This window comes from Onychomys torridus, chromosome 10, assembly GCF_903995425.1.
Source record: "Onychomys torridus chromosome 10, mOncTor1.1, whole genome shotgun sequence".
In the NCBI taxonomy this organism is placed as follows: Eukaryota; Metazoa; Chordata; class Mammalia; order Rodentia; family Cricetidae; genus Onychomys; species Onychomys torridus.
This window is the reverse complement of record NC_050452.1, coordinates 57,998,063-58,018,146: the sequence shown is the minus strand read 5'-3', so window position 1 is coordinate 58,018,146 and position 20,084 is coordinate 57,998,063.

Here is a 20,084-nt window from a genome sequence, read left to right as displayed (position 1 = left end):
ACCAGTTTCCTAGTGAAAACAAATAAAACAAAACAAAAAGAAGTGAATCTTCCCTGTGTATCTCTCTGCTTCCTTAAGTCAAAATATTTCTCTTTTCAATCCAGGTGGAATATTCGCTTTATGCTATGGAATCTGTCAGAGGTGACAGATAGGGCATAACTGTGTAACAGCCCCAACTAGATATAATACAAGGACCAGATGAAATGTAGGGCACATCAATCTTTCCTTAACAAAATTTTAATACAAAATTTAGAAACAACAACAAAAATACAATTATTTACAGCAAATTAAACATGTCATGAAGCAATAATTAGCCATGAATCAGCAACAAAAAATTTGTAGAATGCATGCCAACATGTCTAAGAGCAAAGTTATTGCTCTTAGACAGATATTGCTGATGATCAGTGTACTTTCTCTCACACATCCCTCTTGATATTGAGAATATCTCCTAACCTAGCTTTAGGAGTCACTGCCAGTCAGCTGAAGCTGGAGCCTCACTGTGTTTTTCTTTTTGTGTTTTGCATATGTGTATGCATACATTTGGTGTACATGTATATATGCATATTCACATATGTGGACACATATGAGTGTATGACTGCATGTGTATGTATTTATACATTTGGAGGCCAGAGATTGACTTCAGGTATCTTTTGATGACACTCCACTTTAACTTACTGAGACCAGACACACCACTTAACTCAGAACTCACCAATTAGCCTGAACTGGGTAGCCAAATCGCCTTAGGTAATCCCTTCTACTGCCTTTTAAGTGTTAAAATGACAAGTGGGCAGCCTAGCTTTTTGTGTGGGTGCTAGAGAACTGAAATCTGGTCTCTGTGCTTATACAGCAAGTTACTTGTCTACTGAATCATCTTCCCAACCCTTATTCCACTATGGGTTTCATTTCTCAGCACTGCATCTACACATTACATGATCCAAACATGGATCTGTTCCCTAGCAAGTCATCATATCCTTTTTTATTAAAGTAAGGATGCTGAATTTTCAGTCATGTTCTGGGTTCTCCTCTCTCCTTTTAGTCCTAATTAACTTTATCTTGATGGCTACTCAACAAGACATACATAATCTTACTGAATTTATTCAAATTCCCCCATTATGATCCTAGCAAACATCATCCCCTTCATACTGATAACTGATTTCTTTTATCTGTATCTCTTTGCCTTATATCTGAGCATTTGAAACTTGTATATGACTATTCTTACTGTTATATATGGAATGATGCCTTCACCACCTCCTTGTAAAAGGCTATTCATGTGTCCTTTTGGAGAAATTACAACATTAGAAAGAATTTTTTTTTCTAGGTACAACTTGTAAACTAATGTCTTTCTCATATTCAATAAAATAGATCCTGGATCAGTGTCCTTCTGTTTTCTACTTCAAATATATCTTACAACTTAAATGGAAGAAAAGATAAAAAGAAGTAAGTTTTTCTGTTCTCACCAAGTCAATGGGAAGGAATTTATTTGACTTTAAAATACATTATAAAAGTGCTAAAAAAAAACTACAATACCTACTAAAGTAAAAAGAAAGTCTACCTTGAGGCTCAGGTAAATTTCTATTTGTGGCTCAAAAAGGAAGAATTGCACATAAGGACAATTGAGACTTTATAAAGAAAATATAATATAGTTTATAAAATAATAAAATACAAAATTCAGTGGAAAGACATATTAGAAATGAATATTTTTACATAGCAACAACCTAAGAAAAACAGGCTTGTACTCAACTAAATCAGAAATAAATAAAAATATAGAAAAGTTAATTTAACGATTCTCTGAGGTTAGTGAGACAGGATTAGCCACCATTCCCTACATCCTTGTGTTACAGGGGCACAATCTTGAAGAACAACTGTCAGGGCTTCATTGTGGGGATACTGTGAACCTCTTCCCAAGGGAGTCACAAGAAATCTGCATAAATCCATTGTAAGAACAGAAGAATGAAGGTGCATTGACCTTGTATTCAATCATTAATTCATTCAGATATTTAATCAGTTCCTACTTGTGCAAAGTGTTAGATGTGAAGCGGTACATCAGCTACCAAAAGCCTCAAAACTCTTGCTCCTGTGGAGTTTACATTTCTAGTGAGGGGAAAAGATTATACAACAAGGAAAAGTAGAGGTGATATTATTCCATAATGTACAAGGTTGTAAGAAGAATATTTGATAGCTATCTCCTCACAGTCCATAGACCTGTTGCCTAACAAAAGCAGTGTAAAAGAAAAATTATGCAATTGCATATAAAAACCACCCAGCCAGTTCTGTGAGTCAGTGTCTCCTCCTGAAAGTAACCCTGCGTAGTAAAGAGTAGAGGCTCAGTTTCCAAATATCCTTTCTCTGACTTTGGCTTTAGCTCATGAAAGTTAAAATGAAAGAGAGGAGAGCAAACAAGGTGTAGCAAAAAGAAGAAGAAGAAGAAGAAGAAGAAGAAGAAGAAGAAGAAGAAGAAGAAGAAGAAGAAGAAGAAGAAGAAGAAAGAAACACTGCAAAAACATTCAAGAAAAAAGTTTTAAATAAGGGTTGTTAGCCTAGATAGCCGAGCTATCCTTTCTGCCATTTACCCATAATCCACCTAACCACATACATTAGTTCATTCATCAGTGTGTTCTGTAAGAGGAGAGGAACTTGTACAAAGACAGGGGCAAGCTTTCCTAGCAGGGAAGAATCATTCTTGTGTAAGTTGGCTGACAGACTCATAATTCAAATCTTCTGTTGTTTACTCAATAGACTTGTCAATACAGTTGATTCCTGGGAAAACAAAACAAAACTGTGACATAAGCCATATTTGTCTCAGCCACAGCTCTTTTTCTCTTGATGTGTATTTTCATGTGTTTGCATTTCTTATTTAACATAAAAGTCTCAGGTCAATTTTCCAAAGTAGCTGGTGGCCACATCAAAGACTTAAAACCAGAAACCTTGACTCTTGTAGCTCCGACATGTTTTTGACATGAATGATGTGGGGATTCCCTGAAGCTTTATGGAAAGCCCTGTGAAATCCATGAACATATGTCTTTAAAGCCTATTCCCTAATAATTCCTCAGGACAAAAATTAAATGACGGCCTTCTGTAAAAACATTGAGGTTCTACCCTTCTCATATCTTCCCACTCCTTCAATCTCATGATCTCTTCATCTTTTCTTATTATAGTTATACACATATACATACAAACACATATATACTACTTTTTAAAGTTTTTCATGTGTATATATTTTAGGACTGAGCCCTGTAGGTTTGGATAGCCTGTCAGTGGCTCATCCTTGAAGAAAAATGGATTCTCCCTTTCCCAGGGGCCTTGATTGCCTGTAACTCTTCATATTAGTGGAGCCCTGTCAAATCTCCCCATCCATAATGGCAAGTCAATGAGTAATTATGTAATGATGTAGGTTTTATTTAGGCTACCATATTGTTGATATTTCATGGAAGTAGCTTCCCTATCATATATAGAAGACAATGCCTCAGAGGTCACCTAGTTCTCTGGCTCTCTCAATCTTTCTGTCCCTTCTTCTGTGATTTTTCAGAACCTTAGGTGGAGTGTCTGCAACTGTAAGTGTACCAGTTGGGATTGAGTGTCTTAGGGTCACCTACTCTCTGAATTTTGAGTAGTTGTGTGGGTCAGTAACAGTTTTCATCTACTAAAAATAAACAGCTTCTTTGATGAGGGATGGGAGCTACACCTATCTGTTGGTAGAAGGATGAGCATTTAGAATACAGCTAGAAATTATACTGATCTAGTAAAATGGAAGGAGTAGATTTTCCTCCATAGTCTATGCTAGAAATTACATAAATACCACATTAGTATATTGACTTCTTAAACAAAAAACTAAAAATCATCGTTTTCCTCTTACTAAAAAAAAACAAAAGGAAATAGAAAAAGAAAGAAGGGGAAGGAAGGGAGAGGGAAGGAGAACAAGAAGGAGGAAAACTGAGTGAACGGATGGATGCTTTCTAAGCTCACCTTCTCTTTAGCCTACCTTGAATCCCTCTGACACACTTGCAGGTCTGCTTTACAGCAATTGGAGAAATTTCACGAAGTAGAGATTCATAACATATGACAAGTCAACCTAGATCCTTATGAAACTAGAAATGAGTCAGCAATATTAGAGCTATTTGAAATGCAGGGCCTCTCAGAGAGAGGGGGAGAAATCCTCAGGAATTTCACGGAAAATATTTTGCTCTAAAAAATTGCTGAGAACTCTTCAGAGGGAAAAGTGGTGGATGGATTTTTATTTTCCACAGCCAGGTAGTAAATGAACCAAGGCTTTGCAAACCAGATAGCTGACAATAGGAGCACCAGGTCATCATGGAGATGATTAATTGTGTGCCCACAGACTTTCCTAAAATGTGGCTAACCTCTAATTGACCAAGCCCCCTTGAAGAAATAACTCATAATCCAAAATACAGAATACAAGGACCTCAATGCACAGGTTCCTGGTTTCCTACCCATTACCTTACATACTGCAAATATCAGCCAAACTGTAAGGAGGTATTTAATTTTTTCAATGCTCAAGTTTTTATTTTCAATGAATTGTTCCTGCTAGTTTTATAATACTATGACTGTCATATACATAATAAGATAATAGGTTTCCATGTATTGAATGTTTGCATACTCTGTATGGGCCATGATCCTCAAAACTTACAGATTATGTTCTGATTGGCACAGAAACCCTGTAAAAGCTAGTCTGTTTTAAGGCTCACAAAGCTGAAGCTGGATAAGATCAGAGTTCATCACAGTTAACACAGTTCACATGTGGCATACTCTGATTCTTAGCTTGGCTGATATCAAACACGCCCTACTTTGGTATCCCTTCTTAAGTCCCCATCTTTGACTTCTATGATTTGGTACCTTATGACTATCCTTGAACAGATTTGCTTTTTGGCTCTCTGACCTGTGGAGGAAAGTAAGTACTTCTCTTATAACTTGAAAAAAAAAAAACAAAACAAAACACTCCACAACCCCAGGACTCATTGCCTTTACATCAATTTCAATAATTTACTTGTTTGTTTCTCCCACTTAGAGAGCAAGGACCTAGGATTGCTCAGTATTCGCATTACTAAGCATTCAGTAGGTGCTTGTACAATCCCGCCTAATGTGTAACCTACATTAAATGACTGATTAAAAAGATGCTACTGGACAATTGTGACAGTTCCAGAACCAGACAAAGCCTGGGAAATAGTCCTATCTCTAGCCTTTCTCAGACAGAACCATCAGAAATCATCTTTGTAGTTACAATCCTTTGTCCATGGCAAAGTACTCAGGGCTCTGTTTTTTAGACCCTGTTCTCACTTTTGCAACCAAATGATTAGGAAAAACTAAAAGACAAAATTGTCTCTCATCCAGAGGAGATTCCAGAAGAGAAGACATAAGAAAGACGTTAGGAATCTTTATTAAACTGTAGCCCAAGAGAAATGTGGCAGGACATGTCAAGATGTGGTTAGGAGATCCAAAAGCAACTTTTACTGGTTGACCTTAGGTGATTTTCTTTTCCTTTCTTACAGATCCCTAAACAAGAGTAGAGTAAAGGAAAGACTAGAGGCTAACAGTCATGGAGAGAAGAGGGATGGGTTCTGTCAGACTTTAGTTAGACAGAAAGAGGATCTCTTGGGAAGCTACTGTGATATGGTGAGGTAAGGTTAGTTGGTGGCTATCACTCTGATTTCTACAGCTTTCACCCCTGTATTTGGCTCCGTGTTTCTTATTTAATAAGACTGTTTAGAAATTCATCTACAATGAAATAAGTGTATCCCTGTTTCTAGTAAGGTGGGATGTCCAGGACAAATCCAAGACCAGAACACATAGTCAGGGATCTGGTGGTAACATTGATTCTTTTACTTCATATTTGTGGGTGTTGAATGAGGCATGTGAAAATGTTTCAAGAAAGAATCAATATTGCATTAAAATAGCCTCTACAACTGCTTAGTGGGTATTTTCTATAGTTTGGCTATGGCTTGTCTCTCAAAATTTCATGTCTTAGAAGCTTAGTCCCCAAGTTTTGAAGTAAAGGAATATTGAAGAGATGGTCTAATCATGAAATGACACCTTCAAAGAGGGTCTAATTCTGGCTTCTCTGGGTTCATTAAGCTCTTATGAGAGAAAGATTATTATAAAACCATGAGTTTGACTCCTGACCAGAATGTCCTGCCATAGGACTGGAAAAACCTTACTGATCTTGTAGAGGACCTGGAGTGCGTTCCCAGCAACTACATGGTGGCTCAAAAAGGACTGTAACTCTAGTTCTGGGACATCTGACACCTTTTTCTGTCCTCAATAGCCTAATGCACATATGTGGTGTACATGAATTCACACAGTAATATACACACATCCATAAAATAACATTACTATAACTAATAATAAATATTTATAATTAAAAGCTCAAGCCAATTCAATAGTATTGTACCTCCTAAATATTAGATTACATAAACTTTATCATGAAGAGCATAGGCATTTAAAATGGACTAAGATAATATTATAAGTTTGCAATAAATTCAATGATTCATGCTTTAATTTGGATGCTAAATGTATCCCTTAATCCCTTATATTAAAGACTAATCCCCAAGGTGACACTATGGGCAGATGGTAGAAAGTATCAGGTGTGAGACCTTGTTGGAAGTTAATGGCATCAAAAGTATGCCCTTGAAGGGATTGTGACCCTTATCTCTTTCTCTCTCTCTTTTATAATGTTTCCTGAGTCATGGAGGTGAGCAGATGGCTGCCACAGGCTCACATCTAGCTGTGTATTACTTGTGGGATGCCCAAAGCATTGGCACCACTTGCTTCTGAACTGAAGCTTCCAGATCTTAGAGCCAATACAAACCTTTTCTTTATATGCTAATAACCTCAGTTGATTCATTAACATAACAGGAAGCTGACTCATGAATCTTGGCATCCAGTGCCCTGAGAGGACGTGGTGCTTGCTGTTAAAGAAGAAGCTTAACTTTTTTGTCAACTTTACTGAATCTAGATTCAACTAAGAGACATGGCTCTGGGTTGTTCTATAAAGCTATGTCCTAGAAGAATTAAATGGGAGGAAATTCCCTCTTCCCAAATGGGTGGCATCATCTGGGAGTAGTGACCTAGATTCAAGCATTCAGGAAAAAATCTTACTTTTTGCCTGTCCACCTTCACCCCTTGTTCATGTGTACATCTACTCTGATGCTGCTACTTCCATTGTACTCTTCACTGACATCAAAATCCAAAATCTTCAGCCTTCCGATGTAGACTGAATATCAGTGGCTCTCTGTGAACCCTCAGTTTCTACAGACAATGATTAGGACTGCTAAGTATATATATCCAGCTTTGTAGATTGGGCAGATATGGGTTTTTCAGTGTCTCAGCTATTATTGGACCACTCAGTGTGTATTGTGTAAATCACTCTAATAAATCCTCACTGATAGCTATTGGTTGTATCGCTGCTGTACTTCTGAAATCTGCTACATGTGAAATAATGGACATTCTTTCCAGCAGAGATGATGGTCACAGAATTCATACATTGTATTTTTCAAAAGATAATCATGATACTTATAAAAAGTCACCTCCAGTGATGTTCGAACTGGATACTTAATTCTTGCTAAGGTACCAATGACTATAGCATTCTTTGTGCATGGGCTGGTGAGCAGCACTTGAGCTGGTGAGTGTCTAACATGTCAGCATCTCAGCAGAGACACAATCCCTATATCAGCGTATAGTGTCATGACTAGCCAGAAGACTATTATCCCCATTTCTTGGCCTTGGAAACCAAAGTTTAGAAGAAGTTATATATAATGGAACCAAGCCATAAGAAATGAACTAGAATGTTATGAGTTCTGCTGTGGCCAGTCTCTGGAAGTATATTATTAAAATACAAATAAGTATAGAAACAGAAGAAGAGAAAAGGGTTCCTGTGGTCCTCTGTTTTCACTAGGAGGAGAGTACCTAGTGCTATTTTCCACAGCTTAAACAGCTTACTATTTTGAGTGGTGAAAGAGTAGCTCTTCCCTGTACCAGTTTCAACAAAGTCATCCCTGACCATCATCTTGGAACAAACTTGTTCACAGTGTATTTACTGGGAACTTTCAATAACTCCTTGGAACTCAATTGCATTCTGACATCCTATTCATCTTGGAGCTTATTTCCCATCACTGACCCTGATCTTATTAGAAAAGCCTTGGAGAATAACAGTAATAGCACCTTTTCCTACGCTGTGTGACAGGTTACTCCAGAATGCATTTAATATCCTAAAATTGTCATTGATTGAAACTAGTTATTTTAAATGAACAGTTTAAAATGAATATCCCCCTTTTCTATTCCTTAATCCCTTTGCTCCCTAGCCACCTACTTGATCTTTTCAAAGATTTCTTTTTAAGTGGTCAACAAGGTATGAAATTGTCCAATGAGACAGGAACAGAGAAGGAAAATTCTTCCCAGGGACTGGAGTTGTTCCCACTGGCTCTTAGAACAGAGCTTAGTATAGTCGGCACTCAAGAAAAGAAAATGTAACAGAGCATAAAAGTCATTTCTAACTAGAAGGTTGTATTTCCACAGTCCATTCTTCACTGGGGCTTTTATGGGCAAGGAAGGGACAAGCATGGACATGAAAAGGGCAATTGCTTACTCAGACTAGGTATCTACTTTAAAAAAAAATCTCTTCCCAACCTCGTGTGTGTGTGTGTGTGTGTGTGTGTGTGTGTGTGTGTGTGTGTATGTGTGTATGTGTGTGTGTGTGTGCGCGCGCGCTCGCGTGCCTGTGTATACATGAGTGTACATGAACGTGGAGGCTGCAGGTCAACTGCAGGTGTCATTTCTCATAGAATGTCTACCTTGTTTTATGTAACAGGGTTTTGCCACTAGCCTGGAGTTTACTCATGGGTAAGTGCCCAGAGGACTGCACGCATCTCCAGGGAACTACATTTGCATGTTGCAGGTGAGAAATGGTGTTGTAGGAGAGAAACGGTACAGCATAGTAATGCTGAGTTTGGTATCCAGCTCCATTGCTTGTACTGACAGGGCCAAGTGACTTGCTTTATGTTTAGCTCAACCTTCTCATTTGTAAAGTGAGGCTATTTGCCCATTTTATTCCAAGGTGCAAAAAAGACTGAGATCATGGAAATACCTACTGTGGCATTGCCGGCTCAGGAGGCACTCAGTAAACAGTGCCTGTTGTCCTTAACTACTGTCCTTTTAAATGTCATTTGTTTCCTTAAAAAGTTTTAATTACACTTATTTTTTAAAGTATACTATTAGTTATTTATCTTCTAAGGTGGGGCATGTGTAGATCAGGGGACAACCTCCTGGAGTTAATTCTTTCCTTTCACCATATGGGTCCCAGTCACCAGATTTGGCGGCAGGTACCCTTGCCCTCTGAGCCATCTCACAAGTCCTGAAACATCCCTTTTGTTCTGAAAACCCCTTCCTTAATAAGGCAGAAAGAGAGAGAAGCCAAAAAGGGAACAAAGTGCTAAGGGACAGGAGAAGCGAGGTTAGGCTGCTCTGTAAACATGGGCTGCCCATGTGTGCTCAGCTACTCTGCAGGTGTACACACTTCCCTAACTTTTCTCTGCTCTTGTAACCATGTCCTTTGCACCCTAGTCCTTCAGGATCTTAATATACACAAGCAATTGGAGATCAAAAGAGGAAAAGGAAAGGCAAGTAAGAGAGATGTTCGAGAGTAACCAGAAGCTTGCCTTCTCTCATCCTAAAGCTCCATGCAGCCCTGGTGGGTAGATGGGAGCCCTAAACAGCAAATATGAAGCCATTTTAATGAAATAAGGTCTCTAGGACTGTCACTCTGAAAGGTCAGGGGAAAAAAAAAGTCTGGCTGAGTTAGAAGAATGATGAATCCCAACCCGCAGTACTGCAGTCAACAGTGTTATCTCACCACCTTGGGATAAGCACCCATGGAATAGACTCCATTCCTCCTGTTAGGTTTTCATCACCGCTTCAGAAGTATTCAAATGAGTCAAGACAACTGCTTCCTTTGGCAGTAGAATCCAGCTCTTAGCTCCTCTAGGGCTCCAGTGCTTAGTCACTTCTCAGCTCATGTCACTGACACTTTGTTCTCACATTTGACACTGACTCCAATAACCTTGTAGCATCTGCCCTCTCAATTCCCCTGGAAACCATGAGCAGCCTGCTTGCTTCCATGAATGCTCCTCTCAGTGTCCTTTTTTTTTTTTTTTGCCTCTCTTTCTTTTTCCATTTTGACAAGGAAGAGAGCTATCAAGTGTCTGGAACATTCTTTTTATTTTAATTGAACTTATAATTCCTGGAGTCCTTGTCCTCACTCCTTCCCTGGCATTTGCTTCAAGATCTGCTCCTTTTCAAACAACCACCTGGCACCGAACTGAGGCTTCCAAATGTTAACTCCCTGGCACCTTTCCCATAGGTGCTGAAGGGATTTTTCCCTGATTTGCACACAAACCCTTTCATTCTGATGCATATCAGGGTCAGCTGGGCTTGTTGCCTTGACTGCAAGGTGGTTTGGAGGCCATGGCCGAGGAACAAGGTAGAGAAGTCTCTTGCAGGCCATCCTTTGGCCACTGTCACCGGAGCTGATGAGGAAACACAATTCTCTCTTGTTCTCACTGGTATTCTCCTTGGACATAGCCCCATGATGTTCTCTTACTTATACCCCAGCTTTGCAAACTGTCTCTAGGGAAGTCTGCAGAGTTCCCTAGCAGCTCTTTTGTGTCATTTTCATGTCCTCGCTGAGAGGAAGCTGTTAAAAGTTCTTTTGGTGGAAAAGTCTCCTCTCCCCAGGTGTCACCATCAACATTAACTCAGGCAGAGGACCAGGGTACTGACTATAGTGTCTAGTCTGGGAGCAGTATTGGTGTCACAAGTCCCATGGCCCTGGTTTCTAGGTTCCCTGCCTGATTATCATTTCTCTTTCTCTCTCTCTCTCTCTCTCTCTCCCTTCCTTCCTTCGTTTCTTTCTTTCATTTTCCCTCTCTTTTTCTTTTCTTGTGTGTGTGTGTGTGTGTGTGTGTGTGTGTGTGTGTGTGTGTGTGTGTATGTGTGTTGGGGGTTGCTGGAGGAGGTCAGAAGAAGGCATTGGACCCTTTGGAGCTGGAGTTAGAAACAGTTGTGTGCTCCCTGACAGGGGTGCTGGGAAACAACTCTGATCCTCTATAGGAACAGCTAGGTCTATTAAATTCAGAGTCATCCCTCCAGGCCCCCTACTTGGTTCTCAGAAAGCAAATGGAGCATGGTAAGAGGGAAAAGAAGTTAGGAAAACATGGGTGAAAGAAAGAAGCATTTGTCTATTTCTAATCTGTCCGTTAACTCACAAAGGCTTCTTGGGCGGGACTATGTGAAGCTGAGAAAGGGGCGGAAGTTCGGTGACAAAGCTGATGCCACTCCTCACCTCCAGAAACTTGAGCATCTGGAGAAGAAGGTGAAACTATGGCTGGGGCCCAGTTTTAGGATGTTCAAGGGAAGGTTCAAGTTCAACCAGAGATTTCCAGAAGCGGCATCTGAAGTGAGCCTTGATTGCAACATCTACTTTCTGGTAGCTTTGCTGTGCGTCAGACACAGTGACAAGTACTACACAGCTGTGCCAGCAAAGATCTAAACCAACCTGGACATTGGAAGTATGGTTGAGGATGGGCAGAAAAGGAACCTAGAATTCAGCTGAAAAGGACAAGTATTAGTTGTCCAGTTTTATGTGCTCTTCTAAATATGTGTTAGTCTTTAGAACACACTCTTCAGGAAATATTATTTTCATTAGAAAAGTAATATTCCAGGGACTATAAATACTAGATCAAGTATTTTATTGTAGGTAAGTCTTGCTCAAAAGACTTGATGCTTCCTCCATCTGCAAACATACACACTTCACTTAGAAGGGGGAAAAACCATTCCAAGCAGAAGGAGCAACTTGTGCTAAGTATTGTAAATATGAGGCTTACAGTCAGTTCCAGAATCTTCAAAGATGCAGTGAGTGTGCAACTGTAGCATAAGAGAATATTTAAAAGATATACTGATATTTGTAATAACTGAAAGATAAAAGGGAACTAATTTGGGGCTTTGAAAAAGCAAAATCAACAAGGTTTGATAGTTAATCCACTGTGGTTATGAAGTGCTGGGGGAATTTATCATGTCTCCTAATATTTTGCTTACTACAGTTTGTTTAACAAACTCTGACAAGAGGAAATACATTTAAAAAAATCCCGGTTGGGTATTTAGCTCAGTGGTAGAGCACTTGCCTAGCAAGCGCAAGGCCCTGGGTTCGATCCTCAGCTCCAAAAAAAAAAAAAAAAAAAATCCATCTTTTCAATCTCAGACTTTGCCTTAACTTTCCATGCTCATGGAGACATTGCTCATTTGGTCGCTAGGAGAAGGGAGTGAGTGAGTGTGCAGACTGTCTGCCAGGTTCTTCTGGACAGATGATGAAAGGAAGTGTCCTACCTACTCCTGCCAACTGGGCTTCATCTTCCCATTAATCTACTGAAGACACTGAGGACATAAGACATAAAGAAATGAGTAAATCTAGTGTCATATACTAGAATGTAGTTATGTCACATTCTGCAGTCCTAATAACGTCTATTTCAAATTTTGAAGTTCATTGCTTACTTTACATGCATTGCAACACTAAGGGATCATTTGGGGGCAATTTTATTAATACTTAGGAATGAGTGGATTGGTTTTAAAGTTGTTTTTTTTTTTTTTGTCTATACTGGGGGACTAAGATGAATTCTAATATAATGCTACTGCATTTGTAAACTTGGCAATATCTTCGAGGAAATGCCCGTAATTGAGAAGTAACTCCATGGCTATTTAGAATGTCAGTGCTTTCTACCCTCAGAGCAAACCTAGCATTGCACAAGGGCCTCGCGTCTCTTATTATAAAGGAATTAACGCAGTCACAATATGACATGCTGTTTTTATTCTTTACCTGGATCAGCCATAGTCTAACAATGCATTTCAAAGTACTGCTGATGGAAGCTCCATCTGAAACCTGTTCTCTCAGATAAGTATCTTCATCCCATTCATTGTAGAAGAAAAAAAAAATTTACTGCTAGCAAGCATTTTCATCCGCTTTGGTTGGAGTCAGAGATAAACCATGCCTGCTGCAAACTAATTAATATCAGTCACCTGGAAAGCAGAAATTGGGAGACAACAGGCTTCTTTCTTGATAAACAGATTGCTGGGTAAGGGATGTACATGAATATGACAATTCATTTGGCTATAGAAAGAGCAGAAATGAGACATTTTTCAAAGAGATAATTTGGAAAACTTGAGCAACTCTCCCCAGGCTTCATCCATTTGAGTGCAAGTGAGTCTTTTGCACAGCATTTCAAGCAACTCTAAGTTGCCAGGATAAGCAGAAATCTGTAGGTCTCCAGGGAAGTACCCTTTATAATAGTAACCACCAGAGTTGTCCACAATGACAGAAGACTGGCTAGGTACCCATGTCCTCAGGAGCCTCCTTTGACTGACTCAAGTTTCTACTGGGTAAAGAACCAAGATGCTTGGCCTGGGTACCCTATAACCCAAACCCCAATCAAAGCCACAAAGCTAATCGTGCGATACATAGAAGGAGGAAGCACATATCTTTCTCCTCCAGAGGTGACATAGACCATGGGAAGCCATGGCTCTGGGAATAGCCCATGTTCTGCAAAGATCATATGAGGTAAGCTCATTTTTTTTTCCAAATGAAGTCATAAGTTGCCATTTATATGAGTTTCAGAAGAATGACATTCTATAAGTAAATCATAAATTAACCCTTTGGGGATTGGTTTAGGTAACCATCAAACTCTATCCAGTTTTATTTGATTCTCTATTCAATCAGCTAGCATCCAACCCAGTGCCATGGACAAAAATGAAAGCAAACTAACAACTCTGAATATTATACAATACTCTCAGCATTAGATGAAGAAATCAAAAAGTGGTATGATGTCTAAAATCTGGGTACAGAAGGAGGGAAATCTGGAGCATAAACAGCACATTAACTTATTAAATAGTGAAGCCAATGGGTACCAAAATCTTGGAGTGTCTAAATTCAAGAGCATACCTGAAAAAAGAAAATTTTTGCTACTCTTGTTTGCATCAATATGCATATCATGGACTATCTCAGTGCCTGTAGACTCCTCACTGTCCTTCTTCTATTCTTAGTTGGGCAGACCTTTCTTTCTTCCTTCCTTCCTTTCTTTCTTTCTTTCTTTTTTTTGTTTTTGTTTTTGTTTTTCGAGACAGGGTTTCTCTGTGTAGTTTTGCACCTTTCCTGGAACTCATTTGGTAGACCAGGCTGGCCTCAAACTCACAAAGATCCACCTGGCTCTGCCTCCCGAGTGCTGGGATTAAAGGCATGCACCACTACCACCCAGCTGGGCAAACCTTTCTACACACCTGTAGACATATTCTTGTTCTTCATTCAAGTCATGGTGTGCACTCATTGAACCTCAACTTCCTGAGAACAGGGTAGCTTGTGAGATTATTTTCATCACTTTCATGATACAATTGCTGTCTGAGACATTGTATGAGTTCTTTTGATTTCTCAGATATTATATAGGTCTCTATACTTGATTAGGTATTCCTTGGAGGTAGGTAGCAATGAATAGATTTGCCCCTCAGAAAATTGACAAGGTACTCAAAGTCCATGTTCACAAAAAGCTTAAAGAACCTACTTAAATGCAGTCTTGCTTGTGAAGTTAATGGCACATGGTCTGTGTGTGCATCCTTTCCCTAAGTGCACACTATCTCTGTATTTCCGATCCTCACCAGGTAGTGAGGACTTGTGTGCCCATAAGTTCCTCACTTTTGCCCTAACCCAACTAGTTCTCATCATTAAGTGAACTAAGCAAGAACACACAAGACTACAGTATAATTTATTTTTCCAGATTAATTTAATATACACAAGTCACTAAATGTTAAACTCCCAATGTTAATTGTAAGGTATATAGGAGGTGATATAGGTAGACACAGGAGTCTGGTAGGCACCACTGGGATTTCTTGCGTCTCATGTCCTAGAAGAAGATAGTGGATAAGGACACATGGTAGAAGCAGAGACTGTTTATTATGATAGAGAATGGACAGCTGGGTAGTGGTGGTGCACGCCTTTAATCCCAGCACTCAGGAGGCAGAGGCAGGCAGATCTCTGTGATTTCAAGACCAGCTTGTTCTACAGAGCGAGATCCAGGAAATGTGCAAAGCTACACAGAGAAACCCTGTCTCAAAAAAAAAAAAAAAAAAAGATAGAAAGTGGATCATACCAGAGGAAAGGTTAGAAGCTCAATTATGCTGTGCCTAGCAGACTGACTTCTTATAAGTCATTGCATAGAGCACTTTCCTGCATATTCTTTCTCTGTTATATGGTGGCCTTGGTAGACAGAATGTCTAGTTTTGCTCTGTGCCAGGTAGTGTCTTTCATACGTTTATTTAGACCTCAGGCTCTGCCTGACTCTCCTACTGATGCTGTTTTGTTTTCAGGCCACTTTGATGGGCCACTCATTATTTTTGCGGTCTTTATAAAACAGGTTGTTCTACTATATGAGCATGTTTTTAATTAAGAGCTTTCTGGTTCATGTTCTCATATTCTGGGATGCCAGGAGGCTTCTGTTGTACCTGGAACAATTTTATTCCCTCTTAGTCTGTCCCACTGCATGACCTAAAGCCAGCGTCTCACCACCTATGGCTCTGAGCATCATCTTTATCTTCTCCAATAACCACACTCTGAAGTCAATCTACTTCTACAAGCCTCTACACATTCAAATAAAGTATATAAATAGAAAATCAACCAGTGCAGGATTTTACTTCATCTTCTTACGTTTCTTTGGGAGCAGAAGTGTTGATGTTGGAGGGATATGATACTTGTCATGGATTTTGTGTGACTTACTACTCAAGATGATTCATTAAACTGTCAAAGTTATTTTGAAGCCCACCAAAGTCTTTCAAACACCCCCTATTTAGTCCTTTCCCCTGGTCTATGTATGAGTCCAGGAAATCTGTAGCAATGGAAATCTATGTAAATGGAATGTTTTTATGCGTGTGTTAGGTAATGGGGTGGAAGGACATCCAACTTTTTGCTTCAGGGCCATCTCCTTCTAAAATTTAGATATTCATTGATAATGCACAGTGGCTCCAGATACAGAAGGACCAGCAGATAATGAAGTGATACCCTGCAAACAGACCCAGAAATCAGCTGCAAGCAGAACCATAAACCAGTTTTGATCCCAGTATCCCCAGAATAAAATACTCCATTAAGCTCCATTCCTCTATTAAGCTCAAACTCCTTTCAACAATTCCCTTTTTTCTTGGCCCAAGAAATGAATTTATGAAGGGATTATTTTCTAGAAAAATTGGTAGAAAAACCCTGAGGCAGACAGTTCTCCTTCTGATCACAGTCTAACTTATACTTTTGAGCATCAAACAACTGTTCAGGAGTTTCAAAGTCAAATTCAGCAAAAGAGATGGGAAGCAAGCCCATAGTATGTTGCAAGGTACACACTGCACAGTAATCAGATCATAGATCTAAATGTCAGTGCTGAATGCCTTACTTGCACATTTTGAACCAATTCAATAGGGTTTTTTGTTGTTGTTGTTGTTTATATCTTTATCTGCATGCATGAAGTACTTTGGAATACTGAAACAATTTAGAATTACATTTAGTTTGAAGCAGTTCAATTAACTTAAGTTCAGAAACGTGTTCCAAGTAGTAAGTAGTTTAATAGGTTCAATTATGAGAAATAATTTCTTCAGTGATGGGCTTACAAGTGTCCTCCCTGGAAGGGTATGGCCATGCTCAGGTATTTGGGAATGTTACTCTGAGGAGTCTAGCAGAAATATGTGAGTAAAGAAACAACAACAACAACAACAACAACAACAACAACAACACACACACACACACACACACACACACACACACACACACACACACACCCCTAGGGTTTGGTTTCTATTTTCTGCTATGATTTTATAGCATTCTCTTTCCTCAGAACAGCTTTATAACAATCCATAAACAAGGCAAAGGCGTGGGCCGAAGGGTCAAAGACTTTTATAGCTATTGCTTAAATACATTTATAACCATGAGCCAAATTGAAACAAAGAGAAATGTCAAGAGCCCAGTGAAGTATGATTAGCTGGGACAGGGGGACAAGCTTCCAAGGCAATTTCACACACCTGCAAGAAGGGTTTCCTTCCATCTTCCATAAAGGGCTCAATTATTTTGATTACATTTTTATTAGAAGGTGAAATGGGCAAATTGCAAAAGGATACGTAAAATAGGAGAATATTATGAAATGTTTCAAAGACACAAGGTAATTCTGCATTGTGCTTTCGGATACAAGGAAATGTAATAAAAAAAATCAATGAAGAAAATACATAGAAGCCATTGAATGGATGGAAGAAGACAAAAGAGGAAAATGATTTATTTTAGGTACCATGTCGGGTGTAAAGAGAGCACTTGCTGCTCTAGTAGAAGACCAGGGTTCAGTTCCCAGCACCCACGTGGTGACTAAAACCTGTAACTCCAGTCCCATGGGACCTGACACCTTCCTCTGCTGTGCTCAGGCATTGCATCAGCCACGGCATGCATGTTATGTACCTACATACATGTAGGCAAAACAGTACAACACGCAAAATTAAAAGAAGTAATTAATAAAAAAGAACAATTATAAACATAGTGAGTCAAATGTTGAAATATCATCAATCTGAGTGGCAGTTTTATATAGCTTCCTCCTGTTACTGTATATATTTATATATTTATTGTCAGTTAATGGAACTTCTTCATCCATTATGAAAACCCTGAGTCCCAAGTTTTTTAAATGGCAGTTCAAAGATTTCCAAAGATTAAAAATCAATGATTGACTTCCATTATTTACTAGTTCTTAATTTTAAAGAACCTCTTTCTCCCTGAGCCTGGCACTGATTGGAATGAAACCCAAACTCCGCAATGTTGAATATTGAGCCCCCTTCTTCCTCACAGTAAACCTAAAATGTAAGTATAGATATGCTAGTATAGTAGAGAGAAATCCAGGTACAAATATCATACAACTCTTAAGAAAGTGTTCTCAGTGCCTGCTCAATGCCCACCCACATCAACATGGCCACAGAAATAAGAAAGCACCTGGACAAAGGATGTCTTGTCAGTATGTCCAGTGCTTGCTAGGTACCAAAACCTTAATCCAAAAGCTTCTAAAGTTGCTTAAAAGTCATAGAGAACTACTGTATATGATATTTTTGTTATTTGATTCCTTGGTGGTAAGTCAATAGCACCTTAAACCACCAAATCTCCTTTAGTGTAATACTTGGATTAACAATGCCTATAACACAAACCTATTACAGCTTCTTCAACAAGCCATTTAAAGTTTTAATTAGAAAATGTTGTAAATACACATGTTAGTTCATGCAAGTACAATACTTCTAAAAGAGGCTGTATGTCATAAGATCACAGCACAAGGTCCTTCCTCTCATAGAGGCCTTCTGGCCTCTGATTTCACAGAAATTGTTCATATAGATGGTTCTGATTTAAGATAATTTATTTTATGATTTTTATACATTAAGATGGTCTGAAAGTGATACACATTTATTGGAAATTATACTTTACATTTTGATCTTTTCTTAGGATAGTGTTGTTTAACACAGTATTCTCTTGTGGCACTGGACTAGCAGGCAGAATGTAGTTCATAGTAACCCCTGAACTCATGAGGCAAGTTACAGAACTCTGCAGTTTGCCATACTTCTCAACTGTGAAGGCTCAGAGATTATATAGGTGGGGTGACTTTCTGACTAAATTATATGTTCAACTTCTAACATGTTTATTGGGACATAATCTCCATTTCCCATTGATCTAAAACAATACTCTTTAGAAAATATGGCAAGTGTGAAAATGTATGTGTGAATGACACTCACAGAAGCTCTGAATGCCCTTCTGTTGCTCTTAGGAAATTTACATTTTAATATTTTTTGTACTGGTAGCAAAACAGGTTTCCCATCTATCTCTTTCTGCTCTTTGTATAGGCTGCAATCATCAGCATGTTGGAATTTCATCAGTGTAAAATAGAAGAATGTAAACTATCAAGAGTTTTGATCCAGCCAGACGGAAACAACAAAACTAAACAAGTGTTTAAATAGCCAGTTACCTCTGACATAATTTTTTCCCTTTAAATATCAATATTTTATTCCTAGAGGCATTATGTTTTTCATGACAGGGAAATAAGATTTTAGGTCAGTTCAACTTTGCCCTGTTCTAGACAGTAATTGTCCCAAACCTCCATTTCCTCATCTATAAAATGGGAAGGGTTATGCTTCTCTCTTACCCTTTGGTTATATAGACTGATTAAGAAAGTACACTGTAATCAGCTAGGCAAAGTGACTGCTGAGACGGTAAATCCATAATAAATGTTAGTTGATACCATCATTGTAATTTTCATTATCTTTACGTTCACATAGCCCGCTTATCTGGAATTTCAACTTGAGGTAGCTTTTCATCTTAATTTGAATGGAGGATATTGAGGAAAAGTTTCAGGTACAGCCATACCATTACCTGAGATCAAATTTCTGGGGAAGAGTAACAACCAGGTACATCTCATACTGGGAAAAGAAGTCTCTTAAGTTGACCATGCATCTAAATTTACAGAGCAAAATTACAAAGGAAAATGACTTTCAATATTCCCAATACCACAAATTTACATATGCCCAAGTTAACTAACCAATTTGGCTTATATGGAAGTTGCTGTTAACCTCTAAATACCGAAAGTCTGCTAAGATCCCTTGTTGCAAATGACCACTTGGATGGCAAAATGGCAAAAATTAACCATTCAGGAGAAAATAAAGGAATCTTCATGAAAACATGAATGAAATATAGATTGCCCTTTCTGTTATATGTGGGGGTGAATCTTATATTTTATAACTGTACAAAAGTAATGCCTAAATGTTGTATCTACCTATTGTTCCCATCAATCTTACAGCAAGGCAGTAAACAGGACTTTAATCAGATCCTCTAAGCAAACACTGAGACAACCCCACACATGAAATTAGCCTTACAATATTCATTCTCTTCTTCATAGATCAGCTACCTACCTGTACAACCTCTTTTTCTGTTTATGTGACCTCATGGAATGTGTAGCTATAAAAGGCAAATCAGATTCAAGATATCTTTGCCTACC